Source organism: Wolffia australiana, chromosome 16 (assembly GCF_029677425.1).
Source record: "Wolffia australiana isolate 7733 chromosome 16, ASM2967742v1".
In the NCBI taxonomy this organism is placed as follows: Eukaryota; Viridiplantae; Streptophyta; class Magnoliopsida; order Alismatales; family Araceae; genus Wolffia; species Wolffia australiana.
This window is the reverse complement of record NC_135850.1, coordinates 7,989,989-8,006,460: the sequence shown is the minus strand read 5'-3', so window position 1 is coordinate 8,006,460 and position 16,472 is coordinate 7,989,989. Positions and strand designations below refer to the sequence as shown.

The 16,472-nt window shown below is 48.8% G+C and overlaps 1 long non-coding RNA gene across 1 annotated transcript; it reads left to right on the top strand.

Moving 5' to 3' along the window:
- The first annotated feature begins 15,410 nt into the window (after nt 1-15,410).
- Nucleotides 15,411-16,120, top strand: LOC144713959 (uncharacterized). The gene is made up of 3 exons (XR_013584198.1): nt 15,411-15,543; nt 15,821-16,064; nt 16,100-16,120. It is a non-coding gene; the product is annotated as an uncharacterized LOC144713959 (long non-coding RNA).
- Nucleotides 16,121-16,472: the final 352 nt, after the last annotated feature.

The window sequence follows — 16,472 nt, the reverse complement described above, 5'->3', positions numbered from 1 at the left end:
CTATCATGAGAAAACGTATTCTTGGACTAAATTCTAGATCCCTAACCATCAGGATCTAATTTGATGAGGAATGACAATCATAGCACTTGTTGGGCATCGTACCTCAAGAAAATGTTGGGACACTCAATGCTAGAGATGACCATCTCTGACCTAGAAAGTATAAACATTCAATCTTGCTTCAAGGCTTCAAGAAGAAGAAGGAGAATAGAAGAGGGAATAGAAGAGAGGGAAGAGAACACAAAGACACAATTTTAAGATCGTGTTATTCCCATATCAAAAATATTTGACAAGGTTGGTTTTTATACTATAACATAGTAACGTATTTAGTTTGTTATAATCGTAGCTATTATAATGGTTTATAACGGCTTCTCTTGATATAATCCTGGCTATCCATTCCTATCTGTTATTTAAACGTTTGCTATTGTCGTAGCTGTTATAATGGTTTATAATGGCTACTCTAGATCTAATCCTGGCCGTCCATTCCTATCTATGTTAAACACTATCTATGTAAAATCCTATCTATGTTAAGTACTATCTATGTTGCAACTTATATGAAATCCTAACAATCTAATCTCTAACGAGAATAATTCGATGGTGTTGTCCGACGGATAAATTCACTAAGTGAAAATCTAACTACGTGGATGCAAATGTCCTAGGTGGAGTATACGTGCAGGGCCGACGAGTGGGAATTCGCTGAGTTCCGAGCTCTGGAGCGGGCAACCGATGACAATGACGGTGACCTTCTGACCTTTGTCAGAGCGACGACGGTGACTACGACACCGAACGGAATCATTCCGTAGGGGCTTGCACGTAACGAGCAGGTCCGGCCCATACCTAGGAAGACGCTCAAATTGTAGTTTTCTCGATAATTTTGCTCACGGAATATACTGAAGACGGTAATGTAACAGGCGAGCCGGGGGATGGCGTACCTCGTTGGTGGCGTTGCTCGTCGTCCGGATTTTCTTCGGTGCACGATTCAATGTATGCAGATAGGTAGAAGCGTGACGTTGACTGGTGATGTGTAGCTTGACACGCGATGATGGCACAACGCTGGAGCAGTAACTGGAGAGCGGAGGTGAAGGACGGTGAGGAATGGCAATGATGGAGAACGAGATCCCTCTCCATCAAAGAGGACGCCCAACACCCCGATGTTGTCGGTGACACCTGCCGATTCGAGCCCCACCAGATCGGCCTGCCAAGGCGAGGGCGAAAGGTATCTAGATAGATTTGATTTTTCTCGGGCCATTATCCTTGCAAGGGCCCTTTTCATTTTGTCTTTCCCCCTTCACTCTTCCTTTTCTTCCCTCTGTTTTGTTTTAGGAACTATGTATTAGTGGTCTTAAGAGGGGGCCCCCTTTCCTAATGGGTTCCCCCTCTTTTGGTCCCTCCTTAGGGCCCATCGCCCTCCCTACATAAGGGAACGAGAGGGTGCCCTAAGAAGTGAAGTCATTTAAATTTTTGGAAAAGGAAGGAACCCGTCCCGTCCTCTTGTGAGATGAAGAAGAGAGAAAGGAATAAAAAAAAGGAGAAAAAAGAGAAAGAGAGTTGAGAGAGAGAAGGGCGGAATGGGAACGGGGCCGACATCCGTCGCCCGTCCCGTCCTGCCGAGTCCCGTTCCGCCGAGTCCCGTTCCGTTGGGCTCCGCCGACGAAATCCTAGGCGGCCGCCTCCAGAACCCCAGGTCCCTGACACTGCCCCCCCCCCCCCGCGCTCCGTGAGGCCGCCGCCCCTTGCTCCTTGAGATCGTCCCCTTGTCGCACGTGGACGCCGCCCTCCACGATGCGGTCGCCGCCCAGCGCTGCCCGCGCCAAGTCAGGGTGATGGCGCGGCGCAGCCCGACCCCCCAGAAACGTCTTCGGAGACATCACCGTCGCCATCATTATCACCGCCAGTTGGCCTTCAGCCCACCGGGCAAGCCAAGGCAACGGTACACACACCCGGATTCAAGTATTCCAGGTAATGGGCACATTATCTTCGTTTTGGAGTTCATCATTTTTGTTCGTCATTTTGAATCTTAGGTCGTCGTTCGTTGTTTCGATTCCCATTACGGTCATGTGTAGCAAGGGAGATCCATTCTGTTAGGATCTTCCCTCCACCCTCGAAGGGGGATGAACCCTCGTCTTCCCCCCCCCCCCCTCTTATGTGTCTTCTTTTTTTGTTGTTTGTTTCGGCTTTGTTTGAAAGGGTTCATCCATGTTCCCCAATAAAAGGGAAGGCTGGATGACCCTTGCTTTTTTGTTGAAAGAAATATTCTCATGAGAGAAGAAGGGTCACGCTCCTAGAGAAAGGAGGAAGAAGGAGGGAGGAAAAGGAACAAGGGGAGGAGGAAGAAGAGGAGAAGGAAGGACACCGCCGCCGCCGCCAACGAGCCGCACGCCGCCGCTGCCGCCTGGACCGTCCAACCTGCCCATGCCACTCCAAGCTGCCCTGCCTGCGCCGCCCGCGGCGAGACTGCCACACCGCTTGAGCCACTCGCGCGTCGAGACGAAGCCGTCGCTAGCACAGTGCCGCGCGCTGCCGCTGCCGCTCGAGCCGCCTGCCAAGCGCGCTGCTCAAGCCGCCGCCGACTACGCCACTCGCGGACACCTCGCCGCACTGAGAGAGACACTCGCGTGCCAAACCCAGCCGTCAGCCACCCTGCGGTCACCATCCTGCTCTTCCCCCTCCCACTCCTCGCCTTCGACCGACGCACGTCCGGAACGCCGGAGCAGCCCACTACCGCTCGCAGCCGCTGGTCTGCACCTCCGCACTCTATCCTGTGATGCGCCCGCAGCCTCATCACCAATCGCCACGGGCACTGCCTAGCCGCGTCGTGACCTCATGGCGAGCACGCACGAACGTCGGCCTTGACGACCATGGCCACCGCTCTCCCCCGCGCCCGGCACCAGCCCTGCTAGCTGTGGCCGCTGCCTGTGACTCCGCTAGTGCAACCCGCCACGCGGTCACCCCTAGGCCGCACCGTGACTCCCTGCCGCGCACTGAAATTGCGGCGCTTGTCCGCGATTGCCGCCCACCAACGCGCGCTACGCCAGCTCTGCCCACCGCTAGTGCTCACGCGATTGCCGCCTACACGCGCGCCAGCAGCGCCACCGCTGATACGATCGCCCACCGTGTTCGATGCCACCACCGCATGCCATCATGTGCCCAGTCCTTCATCTGCATGCCATCGCCGTCCCCATCCCCGACAATGGCGCCCAGGCCGAGTACATGGAGGCAATTCGACAGACAGCATACATCGACGAAGTACGCCGCCCTGTCACTGTTGCTTATCTCCTTCAGTGGACTTTCGTGTTGCCTCCACCGCGCTCGGGTTAGACGTAGGTGACCGAAAAAGGTTGACTGAATTGTATCGAAAACAAGAGCATCTTACCCATTTGGTACGAGTCGGGTTCGCCCGTCCCGTGTTAGCAACGCCTAGCAGGGTTACCCCGTTCGGCACCGTAGTCGCCTTCCTCCCCTTGGACGAGGTTCAAAGTGATGTAACACGACAAGGGCCAGGATTGTTCGCCTCGTGTTACACCACAATTAACGTCTAAGGGTGCACCAAATACTATATGATATGACGACAAGTCGGGGACGACCAAGGCGGCGGTGACAGTGGATTCTTCTGGTGGCAAGGAGGGACCAAGATTTCACGTTCTTGATTTCTTCCTTGAACTGTAACTACCAATAACATGGTGTTCTTGAGTAAGGCAAGATTATGATCAAGAGTGGGCGAAGAGCTCCACGTTGATCTTGAAGTGGAGAGACATCCACGTTCCCACGTTCTATTGCAAGGTCGAAATTCTAAAGGAGTAACTTCTGGGCTAAGGCTACTGAAAGAAACAACAAGATACTTGGAGAAATCTCAATCAATGTCTGCCTGTCCTCTTGGGCATGCCATCCTTATATAGGGTCATGGGCATGCCCAATCGGCGTAACTTGAGGGAACCGTCTCAACACGAGCGGTTCTCTCTAAACACAAGGAAAATAAAACGATTGAAATGGACAAGGCCAAAACACAAATGGCCTGGTCCATAATTCGGCGAGGAAATTACACAAAAGACATAGAGAAAATAAACTAAAAAAAAAGCTTGCAGCTTCGTCTTTCACTTGGAGTACTTGAACAAGGCGTCGCAGATGTCAGCTCATACAGCTCAGTGTGGTTGTTGGCGACGTTCTGTCTTGCTGTCGAGATGGTCCCCCATCACAAAGGGTCTACCTCACCTCACCGGGCGACTACATCGGCTTCCCGGACGTCAGACTTCCCTCGAGTCGGCACCTGCACGTACCATAGTTTATTCGCTTTGCATACTCGTTGATATTCGCCCATTCTCATACATTGTCTGACAACTCACTATCGTGGTCCGACTATTACTGCCTATCATCGGCACCGATCCTACACGCTCGGTGTCGAACAGAAGATGTCCTGATGACGTCCTGCATCACAGGGACCGTTGGAACCGTAGGCCGTGGATCCCCGGCGTCGCTGCTCCCAGAGGGCCGCCGGATCCGCCGCCTACCAAGCTGACGCACCGCCACCGTGAGGATGCGGCCGCCTCTGATAGGCTGCAGCTGACGTAGGATCGCCGCTACCACCAAGTGCCCATCACCACCAGACATCCGCAGCCCGTGTGGCGTGCTCCGCACCAAGGGCCGTTGCCCCTACGCCACCCCGACGGCTGCCGCCCCGAGCGTCGCTCGTGCTCCGTGCCTCTCCCTTGCTGACTCTACTGCACCACCGGTCTTGAGCCATGCCACGCTGCCAGTCAAGCAACGTCGAGTCGCCATCGGCTTGGCTTGATGTAATACGATGACGGTCGAGATCGATCGGCTCGTATTACGTCGCAGGAAGAACGATGAGTGGATTCATAGTTAAATGAATGAATGTCAAGTTGAGAGAATTCCTTTAATGAGCAATAATCGGACAACCACGGACAGGGATGGAAGTCGATACCAATCACTAAATGAGATATTGATCCAAATTAAACTCTCAATGACCCATAAGACCAACTAAGACGTCTAAGAAGTGAGGGGCATTTGACGGCCCGAAGGTGTTCGACGCCTAAAAATCAACGATTAATCTTCAACCACAAAGAAGAAACCTATCACTCGACGAAGTGGCTATCCTATAATGATTGTCAGAGTAAACCAGGGCAGAGGAAGAGATAGCAAACGACGGCACCAAAAGAGGTAATAATACTGGAATTAATGGAGGGGAGACGAATAGGTACCTGATTTGATGATAGTCCACGACGCTGTGAGATGTTTCGGTTGTAGGAATCGAGACGAGATGATGGATGAGCAGGGACTTGCAGGGGAGCGGCCACGAGCGGTGGAGGCGGGACGGGTGTGGGCGCACATGGACGTCAGGCGGGACGAGCACAGCGTGGGGTCAGGAGCGAGGTCTGGGCGCTTGCGGCGCCGGGGCGTGTGCAGATGCCGGAGGAAAACGGCCGGCGCAGGCGCGCGTAGGGCCGCGCGCGGGGGTGATGCACGCCCGGGGCACGCACAAGCAGGTGCGACTGATGTGTGTGCCGGCACCGGGAGACGGCCACGGGCGCGGGCGAATGCAGGGGGCGCGCACAGACCGCTCACAGGCGCGCGCGGAGGCGCGAACACGCACGCGCGGGGGCGTGCAGGCCCGCGCGTGGGGTCGCGCGCTGGGTTGTGTGTGGCCGTGTGCAAGAAGAGAGGGGCTGCGGGCGGCGCACCTGTGGGTGACGGGTCTGGAGCCAACGCAGGGCCGCACTAGCGGCGCAGGTCTGTGCGCGCTGGGGTGGCACTCCTGGTGCTGGCTGACAAGGGCGTGCTCGGGCGCGCACAGTCAAGGGGGGGCGCGCGGGGCACGGACGGAGCAGGGGTCTTGCGAGCGCAGGGCACGTGCGAGCATGTGGCGGAGCTCTAGGGGCTGGATCAAGATCTCCAAGAAAGGAGATTTCTTGAAACAATAACCACCCAAGAAGGATCTTGGAGATGGAATTCTTTGAGCTTCTTCGAATGGCTTGGTGTAGTTCTTGATGAATCTTGGAATGGTGGATGTCTCAAACTTTCACTTGGGCATGTTATCCCCTTATATAATGAGGATAGGTGCCAAGTGAGAACGTGGGGGAGGACGAACCGTCGCGAGACATGGTTCGGCCTCTCTTACACGGTTACAATTGAAAGTAAAAACATGACAAGGATGAGGCCCAACACCGGCCCAGTACATAAAATCCAGAAATAAAAATAACGAAAAGATAAAACAAATAAAAGGGAAGATAGGATGCTTACATGGAGTACTTAAACTCCGGGTCGAGAGCATCGGCGCGGGCAGCTCGTCGTGGCTGGAGACATCCGGGCTTGGTGTCTGCTGGATGGTCCTCCATCATGGCTCCACCGTCCCGGCCCGTTGGTACTCCGCATCAACCACGTACGACTACGGGACGACGCGCCACGAGGTACCTTGCTCCTCTAGCTCGCCCGTTAATTATCTTTTGTCGTATATCTGTCGACACAATTCTACCGCGCTCAGGTTAGAGTAGGTGAGAGGGTAAACGGACACGAGAGTGTCCAAAAAGCGTCTTCCCTAGGTACTGGCCGAGCCCGTCCGTTACGTGAGAGCACCGACGGATTTAATCCGTTCAGCACTGTAGATTCCTTCGTTGCTCCGACGAGGGTCAGGAGGTCACCATCACCGTCATCGGTTCCCTGCCTTAGAGCACGTAGCCCGGCGAACCCCACGAGTCGAGGCCTGCACATATCATCACCTAGGCTTGCATCGCATCACATAGTCGCATCTCGATAGGTCCACATCGACGGACGACATCTATGACGACATCTGCGCTAGCCCCTGATACCCGAGCCTGACTCGGTACCAACCGAACGATGACACCGTCGTCATCCTGCATCAGACGAGCAGCAGTATTAGTGTCAAAAGTTCAGTTGAGTCAGTGGGCGTGACCTGGGCAGCTGCATGCGGAGCGTCGAACTATTAGGTCCCGTATGGCAACCTATAGGGCGTAATTTGGCCATGTGGCTTTGAAGGGAATCAACAGCCTAGAAACGACGCGAGGCAATGTCTATGAACGATGGATTGATGTTGTTGTGGTTGAACTGTAGTTAGGGAACAAGAGTTTCTCATGCATGTTGTCTCAAGTAGGCTGTGGCAAATAGTCAGTTGCGGTAGCAAGGCGACCACAAAGAAACCATAGGCCACGGAGAATGATGACCGTTTAGCAGGATCTATCGTGCATTAGTCCAGGTGTTCTCCCAGGGCAGTGGAAGCCAGACGCTGCACAGATTCTATCTCGGCAAATTATGTAGCACGATAGATTGGACAAAGCTCTATTCGCTTGTCAACGGTGCAGATGCATAACTCAGAAGAGTCATAGGGGAAACTCACGTATCGGGGCCGCTGGTAGATGTGGCTGCATCACCGACTAGGGGGCGTCAACTGAGTCGAGTCAGTTCCCCTATCCACAGAGGTCCATCTTCTGGTTGTCGAATGAGAGAATCACAGGGCTGTAGCAATCGCCGTCTCCTTCCCCGTGCAAGTGCGGTCGTGACTTGACCGACACTGAACAGATTAGAAGATAAGCTGGTGATAAACTGAACAGGCGTTGTTAATGATCGGTGAAGATTCTGATGCAGACGAGTAGAACGGGCTGGCGAGTCTACTGGGGGGGTCCACACCTATTCCTGTCCTTGTTCATTGTTCTCCATCCTTGACTCCTTCCTCCTCTCTTCTCGAATGGTGAGATCTGAAATCAATTGTAAATGCGACACACAATATCCAGATCTGAAATATACGTGGTCCCATCATGGCCTTATATAGGGCCATGATGGGCCCTTACAAGGAGTCCATGAAGAGGAGCCCAATAAGAACCTCCCCTCCCCCATTTACAACATAATTAAGAAAATAACCAGAATAAAACGATGTGAAAATTCAAGCAATACAAACGGATACAAAACACAGTGATAGGGACGCATCATGATGAGTAGGATGCACTCGTCGTGACAAACACAAAACAGAAAACAAAACGACTGAAAATAGATAACAAAAGCATGAAGATAAGGACACGGACGTGCTCTACCCGGGTATTTAAACCCGGGCGTCTTCATAGACACTTTGGCGTGTCGGCTGGGCTGGACACAGACCGGCGGTGATGCTGATGATGACAAAGATGGCTCTTCTGACGATTCGTTGGCATCGTCTAGACGTGCTCCATCAATCCTCCCAGGGTCGAAAGAACTCAGCTCCGATGAGTTGGTGGTGGCGAATGGCAACAGCTTAAGGAGATCCGGTCACAAGCGCCTTAGATCGTCCTCTGTGATCGAGGAGTCATCCAAACTTGTGCGTCCCTGCTAACGCACCAAAAACCTCCATGATACCTTGTCCCCTACATACTTAATTACCTCCTGCAGTATATAATAGAATCAATCGTGCCAATTGTGTGAAATGATTGGGGGAGTGGTCGCAGAAAACTCACTCACAATAAAGGGGTCTAGAAAGGTTGGGATGGAGGGGGAAGAAGGGGCTCAGTACAGAGCCAGGTTCACCACGTTAAATGTGGAGTTGATCCCCCACGTAGGAGAGATTTTGACAACATAGGCGTTATTACCCACTCTTTAGAGGATCGAGAACGGGCCGACGCTACGGGCATGTAGCTTAGTTGCCGTCTCGGGAGAATATCTCTCCCGTCTAAGTCTCACCATCACATAGTCCCCCCCGTCGAACACTCCGGGTCAGTGATGCAAGTCTACAGCCTGCTTGTACAATGTATTTTGACTCGTGATTTCATCATATATATATTATAGCAACGAAAAAACATGTTGGGCAAATGCAAGACCGTCCTAAAGAAAGCCTAACATGAAGATCTACGGGTGCTAAGTCGAGGGGTCGACGAGGAGCCTAGCCATAAGCGATCTCAAAAGGATTCAACCCGGTGGGTCGATTCGCCGAGGAGTTGTAAGCAAACTCAACGTGAGGAATTATCAAGTTGATACAGAATGACTAGGGGAGATAGGATGCAGGATGACGATGGGAGCTATGTACTAGGACAACTAGGGGAGGGCTAGGATAAAACAGACCAGAAATCACACGATCGAGTTTGAGAATTTAAATCCAATGAAAATAATGGTGGTGCAGCCCCTTTCCTCATCAAGGGCGGAAGTATTGTCTTCAACCACCACGGTGAAAACAAAGCAACACGTTCAATAAATCCGGACAGCGATCACTAGAAGATTCAAAGGACTATTCAACTAGTTGCTTGAAGATTCAAAATCCAAATCAAATCTGACGACGGCGGATAAACACTCGAAGAATACCGGATGAAGAACACGATCACCAAAGAGTGCAGAGAGTACCTTGGCATTAGACTAGTGCGTTGTGGCGATGTGCGAGATTCTTGAGGCGTCGTTGGCACTGGCATTTGATGTGCACTTTGATAGGGTGTCGTGGATTCTTGAGACCACAAATCACCCGTCGATGCACGTCCGATGAGTGGCTGCGAGGGCAGTCGGGGGTGCGGTGAGCACGCGCAGGCGTCGAGGGGTGCAGCGAGCGCAGGCGGCCGAGGGCGCGGCGGGCGCGGGTGGCCAAGGGCGCGGGCACGGGCAGTTGGGGCGTAGGGCAGGGGCCAAGGGCATGGAGCGCGGGCGGTCGGGCGCAAGGTGGCAGCTAAGGGCGCGGGCAACGACTAGCGCAGGCGATACTAGCATGCATGGGTGCCGGCGGTGACGGATTGCGACGGAGGAGAATTAGGGCAAATTCTTCAAGAGGAAGGAAAACTTCAATTCTTGAAAAATGATTCAACAAGTGTTTCTTGTAAAATTGGCCTACATATAGGCCTTGGAGGAAAGAGAAAATAAGAAATAAAATAACCGTCAAAGACAAGGTGACGTGTCGACTTGTCACATTATGGGTGGTTCTATAGTTGTCATTGGTGACGTGTCATGACGCAAGATATTTCATGTGTTAGTGGAGCCGCATCCGTCACCGGTGGATTGATGTGGTCACCATCATGGCGGTTCTCTAGTTGACGTTGATGACGCGTCAGGATGCGGGACGTCTCGAATGATGGTGGTGGTGCCTCCGATGATGGTGTGTTGATGTCGTCACCACAACAAGTCCAACATCATGAGGTGCTCACCTACTAGGAATCGAAGTAGGTTCCCCAAGCTTCGATTGACTACCTCCATCTGACCATTAGTGTGAGGGTAGTAAGCCATTGAAAACTTGAGTTTCATCCCGAGGAGAGTCCACAGGTCTTCCAGAAGTAACTCGTGAAGCAGATGTCTCCGTTGGAGACGATCGAAGCGGGCAATCCATGTAGATGCACAATTTCTTGAAAGAATAATTGTGCGACCTGAGTTGCGTTGGATGTCTGCGTGCAAGGCACGAAGAGCGCCAACTTTGAGAGCCTATCAACGACATCCACGATAGAGTCCTGTCATTGAACGGTCTGGGGCAACCAGGAAAAAGTCCATACTGACATCATCCCATGAATGCTTGGGCACCTGTAACGGGGTGTATAACCCGGCGCTCTTGTTGACCTGTTTGGCCAAGGCACATATGTGGCACAAGGCAACAATGTTACCAATGTCTCGCTTCAAGCTCAACAAGTAGAACTGATATTCTACTGCGGCTATGGTCTTGTCGCGGCCAAAGTGGCCACTAAGACCTCCACCGTGACATTCCCAAGTCAGGAAGTCACGTAGTGACGTGCGTGGCACGCACAACCTGTTTTGGTAGAACAGGTATCCATCGGTGATGATGTAGTCCTTGAGCTGGCGGGACGATCCTTGCTGGATCTCTAAGACGATTGGCCCAAAGTCAGGGCTGCTAGTGTACCCTTCTCGAATCTACTCAAATCCTATGATCTTTACCTTCATGACATTAAGCTCGTGTGCTCATCGGCTGAGTGTGTCGGCGACGACGTTATCTTTTCCCTTCTTATGCTTGATGACAAAGGTAAAATCCTATAGGTACTCAATCCACCTTGCGTAACGATCGCTCAACTTCTGCCGTGAATGAAGATACTTGAGCGCCTCGGAATTTGAGAAAAGTACAAACTCCTTCGAGAGGAGATAGTGCCTCCAATGATTCAATGCCTGGATGACAGCATAGAACTCCTTATCGTAGGCGATGGACGAGGCGCTTGAGTCATCACGAGCTTCACTTGCTGGAAAGCTTGATCTGCTGCCTCTATCCACGTGAATGACTCTACCTTAAGGCAATCGGTGATGGGAGCCATTGCAGAGCTAAAGTTCTGTATAAATCGCCGGTAGAATGTGGGTGAGCTTGATGAAACTACGCACGTCATGGATGTTAGGCAACGAAGGCCATGACGTGATGGCTCAGACCTTCTCTAGATCGGCGGCGATGCCCTAGGCTGATACAATAAATCCTAGGAATGTAACTTCTGGCGCAAGGAAGCTTCATGATGTCAAACGTCATCTAGGAAGTCGTCCAGTCGACACTGACTATGATGGCTTGGTGCCAATAAGTGATGATCATATCAAACGTCGATGGTGTCGTCGTCCGACAGGTAACCCTAGTTTTATAAAATTTATAAAACTCTACTTAATATGTATAGTGATAAGTATGAGTGTCGTCCAAGGGAGGCAAGTAGGAATTTCAATTTGATTTTATTTTTGGTGTTTTAGATCCTAATTAGAGTGAATTTGATCTTCAATGAGGATCAAGTCACCCTAATTAGGTGAGAATTTAGAGAGGGGGGTAGAAGAGATGAGATGAAAAGAAGAAATGTGGGCTCTAGATTCAATTAATTGATCCAATTGGATGGATCAAAGAATTCAATTAGAGAGGTTGGAAGAAATTTTTGATTTAAGTTTTGGTTGGTTTTGAGAATTTGCTAAATCAGAAATAAAAAGGGAAATCTTAATCTCCTAAGAATTAAAGCTAAATTTTTAGAGTTTTCTTTTGGAATGCAATTGAATGCCAAGGTAAATCCCTCAATTTCTCCTCTCAATCCTAATCAGGGCTTGTACATGCCGCTCAAGCCAAGCGATTTAGAAGTTCAGATCAGAATAGAGATGAAGAAACAAACAACTTAACCTAATTCATTCAAAATGCATAAAAGTTCAAATACAATCAAGGAAAAAGTATCAGATAACTTGATCCAGGGTGGGACTCCTCTCTGTCTTGCAGCTGTGATAGAGAACCATCAAGAATGAGCTCCCCCTCTCGAAATTTAGCTTTTATACTTAGGTTATAGGGTAAAAATCACCATTTTACCCCCGTTTAGTACTTAATATTTATCTATCAATATAGGATAGATCTTAATGATCTAACTGTACAGATAGAAAGAGGGGATCAAGACGAAAAAATCCATTAAAAAATCATCTCAATCGGACTTCAGGATCAAAAGTTATTAATAAATCAATTTTAAACCAATTTAATCCATTGGATTTAAAATTGATTTATTTATTAGTTTCGTTTTTAAACACGCAATGACGTGTCGCTCTCTCATTGGCTGGCGCATTTTGAATCCTTCTTTTTGCAGAAAAGTCCTTAAAAAGCCTGGAATTGCTTTTGGACGCCGCCCAAAAGTAATTGCGTATATGCCCCTAGCGCACTCTCTCTCCTCCGATTTCTCCTAAAACATTAAAAATATTTATTAAAAATTGCAATAAAACCCTGAATGATTTTACATAGGATCTTTACGCCTGCCGTGGCGACCGAGAGCTGTTTTCAGGGTCTTTTGCAACGAAACGTTGCAAAAAGGCCCCGAAAAGTCTAGAAATTGCATAAATACATTTTTTTCTCCTATAAATATGCCCTTTTTTCATAGAATAAATGCATTTCTTCTTGAAATAAATCCCAGAAAATTCCTAAAATTCGTAAAAAATTCTAGAAAATTCTAGAAAATTCCCTGATTAATTCCCATGTTGATAAATGTCGAAATAAACTTTTTAATGTGCCATTTTCATCCAAAAATAATTATTTCGAGCTTCAATAAATCCTTAAAAATTCATATAATTAACAAAAAATTAGGGAAAAATCAGAAATTACTTGGAAGCATTATTTTTGTGTAAATATATGATAACAACCCAAATTTAAGCCTTTTAAATGCATAAATCATGCTAATAACATGAAATAAAGACCAAAATTAGGGTGTTATCAGGGTCACTGGGTGACGGCGACGGCGGCCTATCGAACCTCGTCGGAGTAATGAGGATGCCTACGGCTGAACATAACCAATCCGTAGGACTCGCATTTAGCGAACGGACTCATCCATACTAGTAAGACGCTCAACTTGTCGTAGTTCTCTCAATTATTCCTCTCTCACCTACCTAGCCCGAGCGCGGTGGAGTCAAGACGAAAATATACTGCAAAAGGTATATAAACAAGCGACGGGAGAGAAGCGACGTACCTTGTGGGTAGTGGCTCGTCGTGCAGGGTTCGTTGACGGTCGGCGGCAGTTGAAGCAGGTGGAGCAGAGAGATGTCAGAGAGGCGCCGGAGAGTGGAGGGTGGCTCCACGAGCGATGAAAATGCCGGAGCTCTAGGTAAAGGCCCGGGGATGAGAGGAAATGAGAGCGGTAGCGGTTGCGGGTCCAGCCAGCAACTCATCGTAGTCAGCACGATGATGCTTGTTGTACAACACCGACACGATGGGACAACTGCGGCGAGCGTGCGACAAGGAGTTGAGTCACCTTCGAGGCAACCTACTCGTCCAGTGGCGCGACAGCTTGCGGGTGGTGTGGACGGTCAGCCAAGATCATACAACACCGGGGACCACTAACCTCCCGGGTAGCGACTCCCAGTGTAGTGTGGTCGCTTGGAGGTGCTCAGCCTGGTGAGAATCAAGGTCGGGGTCCCGCAAGACTGGTAGCCTACGATGACCTTGATGGTAGCCCAGGTCCGATTGTGATTAGTTGAACTGACCGGGCGATGGCCAAGAACGGAGTGACGGTCCAACTCCTTCGGCTGACGTTGTTCCGCCGTGAGGTTCAACCGAGTAATTCAATTCCCTAGCAACTGAAATCCATCTCCAAAGAGATCAACGGAATGTTCCATCACCTAGGGCCTGAATTTCGTCGGTCGAAGCTTCCCAAAGTGGGGGTTTGGTTATCGGGTGCCTAAGTTCCATTGGCAGAAGAAATCAACGGAGGAGCCGATCGCATGGCATCTAGGTCATAATTTCTGTCTGGCAGACGAAGCCCTGAGCGACCGGCGGTGGGGAAAGATTCAATCATTGTCGTGCTTTTTTTTTTCTGGCTAGATGGAGCCCGAGCGGCCGGCGGCACGGGAAGACTTCACACTTCACACTTCACACCTTACACCTCACACCTCACACCTCACACCTTACACCTTACACCTCACACTTCACACTTCACACCTCACACCTCACACCTTACACCTCACACCTCACACCTTACACTTCACACTTCACTTTACTTCACACAATTCACTTCACACTTCACTTAACTTCACTTTACACACTTCACTTCACTTCACACACTTCACTTCACTTCACTTCACACTTCACTTCACTTCACTTTACACTTCACTTCACTTCACTTCACACCTCACACCTTACACCTTACACCTCACACCTCACACCTCACACCTATAACTCAAACACACCTATTATAATAATACAGTATTGAAAAAAAAGACACTTCACACCTTACACTTCACACACTTCACACCTATTATAATAATACAGTATTGAAAAAGACACATATAATAGTATACATAAGACATAACACATAACACATAACACATACACCTATAAAAAAAAATCAAATACACCTATAAATCAAATACACCTATAACTCCACCAAAGATAAGTATGGAATGTGGAAGAAGAAAAGTCAGTTATTAAGTTAAAGAATTCCACTTTTGATTTTCCGGTTCTGAAATCAAGTGCGAGCTTGGAGCAGTAGAAGGTTCTTAAAGAATGAACCAAGGCGCGACGGTTCGACGGAGAAATAAATGTCATTTATACAAAACTTCTACCCCGAGCACACGCAACGGAGCCGTAGACAGAAAAGTGAAATCCAATCCACGAAATAATTTGATCTATGGACAGCTTCAAAAAATACACTTCACACTTCACACTTCACACCTTACACCTCACACCTCACACCTCACACCTTACACCTTACACCTCACACTTCACACTTCACACCTCACACCTCACTTCACTTCACTTCACACTTCACTTCACTTCACACCTTACACCTCACACCTCACACCTCACACCTATAACTCAAACACACCTATTATAATAATACAGTATTGAAAAAAAAGACACATATTGACTCTTATTTCCTTTTTGGTGGAGTTTGTGACTCCCGTCGAGGGAGATACTATCTCTTGAAATCCAATCATACTTTTAAACTACTTATCTTTGGTGGAGTTATAGGTGTATTTGATTTATAGGTGTATTTGATTTTTTTTTATAGGTGTATGTGTTATGTGTTATGTGTTATGTCTTATGTATACTATTATATGTGTCTTTTTCAATACTGTATTATTATAATAGGTGTGAAGTGTGTGAAGTGTAAGGTGTGAAGTGTCTTTTTTTTCAATACTGTATTATTATAATAGGTGTGAAGTGAAGTGAAGTGAAGTGAAGTGTGAAGTGAAGTGAGTGTGAAGTGTGAAGTGAAGTGAAGTGTGTGTGAAGTGAAGTGAAGTGAAGTGTGAAGTGAAGTGTGAAGTGTGTGTGAAGTGAAGTGTGTGAAGTGTAAGGTGTGAGGTGTTAGGTGTGAGGTGTGAGGTGTGAAGTGTGAAGTGTGAGGTGTAAGGTGTAAGGTGTGAGGTGTGAAGTGTGAGGTGTAAGGTGTGAAGTGTCTTTTTTTTCAATACTGTATTATTATAATAGGTGTGTTTGAGTTATAGGTGTGAGGTGTGAGGTGTGAGGTGTAAGGTGTAAGGTGTGAGGTGTGAAGTGTGAAGTGAAGTGAAGTGAAGTGAAGTGAAGTGTAAAGTGAAGTGAAGTGAAGTGTGAAGTGAAGTGAAGTGAAGTGTGTGAAGTGAAGTGAAGTGTGTAAAGTGAAGTTAAGTGAAGTGTGAAGTGAATTGTGTGAAGTAAAGTGAAGTGTGAAGTGTAAGGTGTGAGGTGTGAGGTGTGAGGTGTGAAGTGTGAAGTGTGAGGTGTAAGGTGTAAGGTGTGAGGTGTGAGGTGTGAAGTGTGAAGTGTGAAGTGTATTTTTTGGACGAGGTCCTGAGTGACCGGCGGCCCGCGGAGACTCAAATCCCATCGAATTACTTTGTCTGGCCGAATGAAGCCCGAGCGGCAGACGACGTGAGAATATAGGGAGTATGCACTGATAAACTCAAATAAGGGTAGTCATTTCCATGCATTATTCATCTTAAATCTCCTAAAAGTAAGTACAACATTGCCAAAAATGCTTATTTTCCATAGTAATGAGATCATGCCTTTTCACTTTGCCAAAGATTAAAAAGCTTACATTTTGTACTTAATTAATGTTTCCATCAATCCTTTGACATGCATTTCACAAGTTACACAGTTT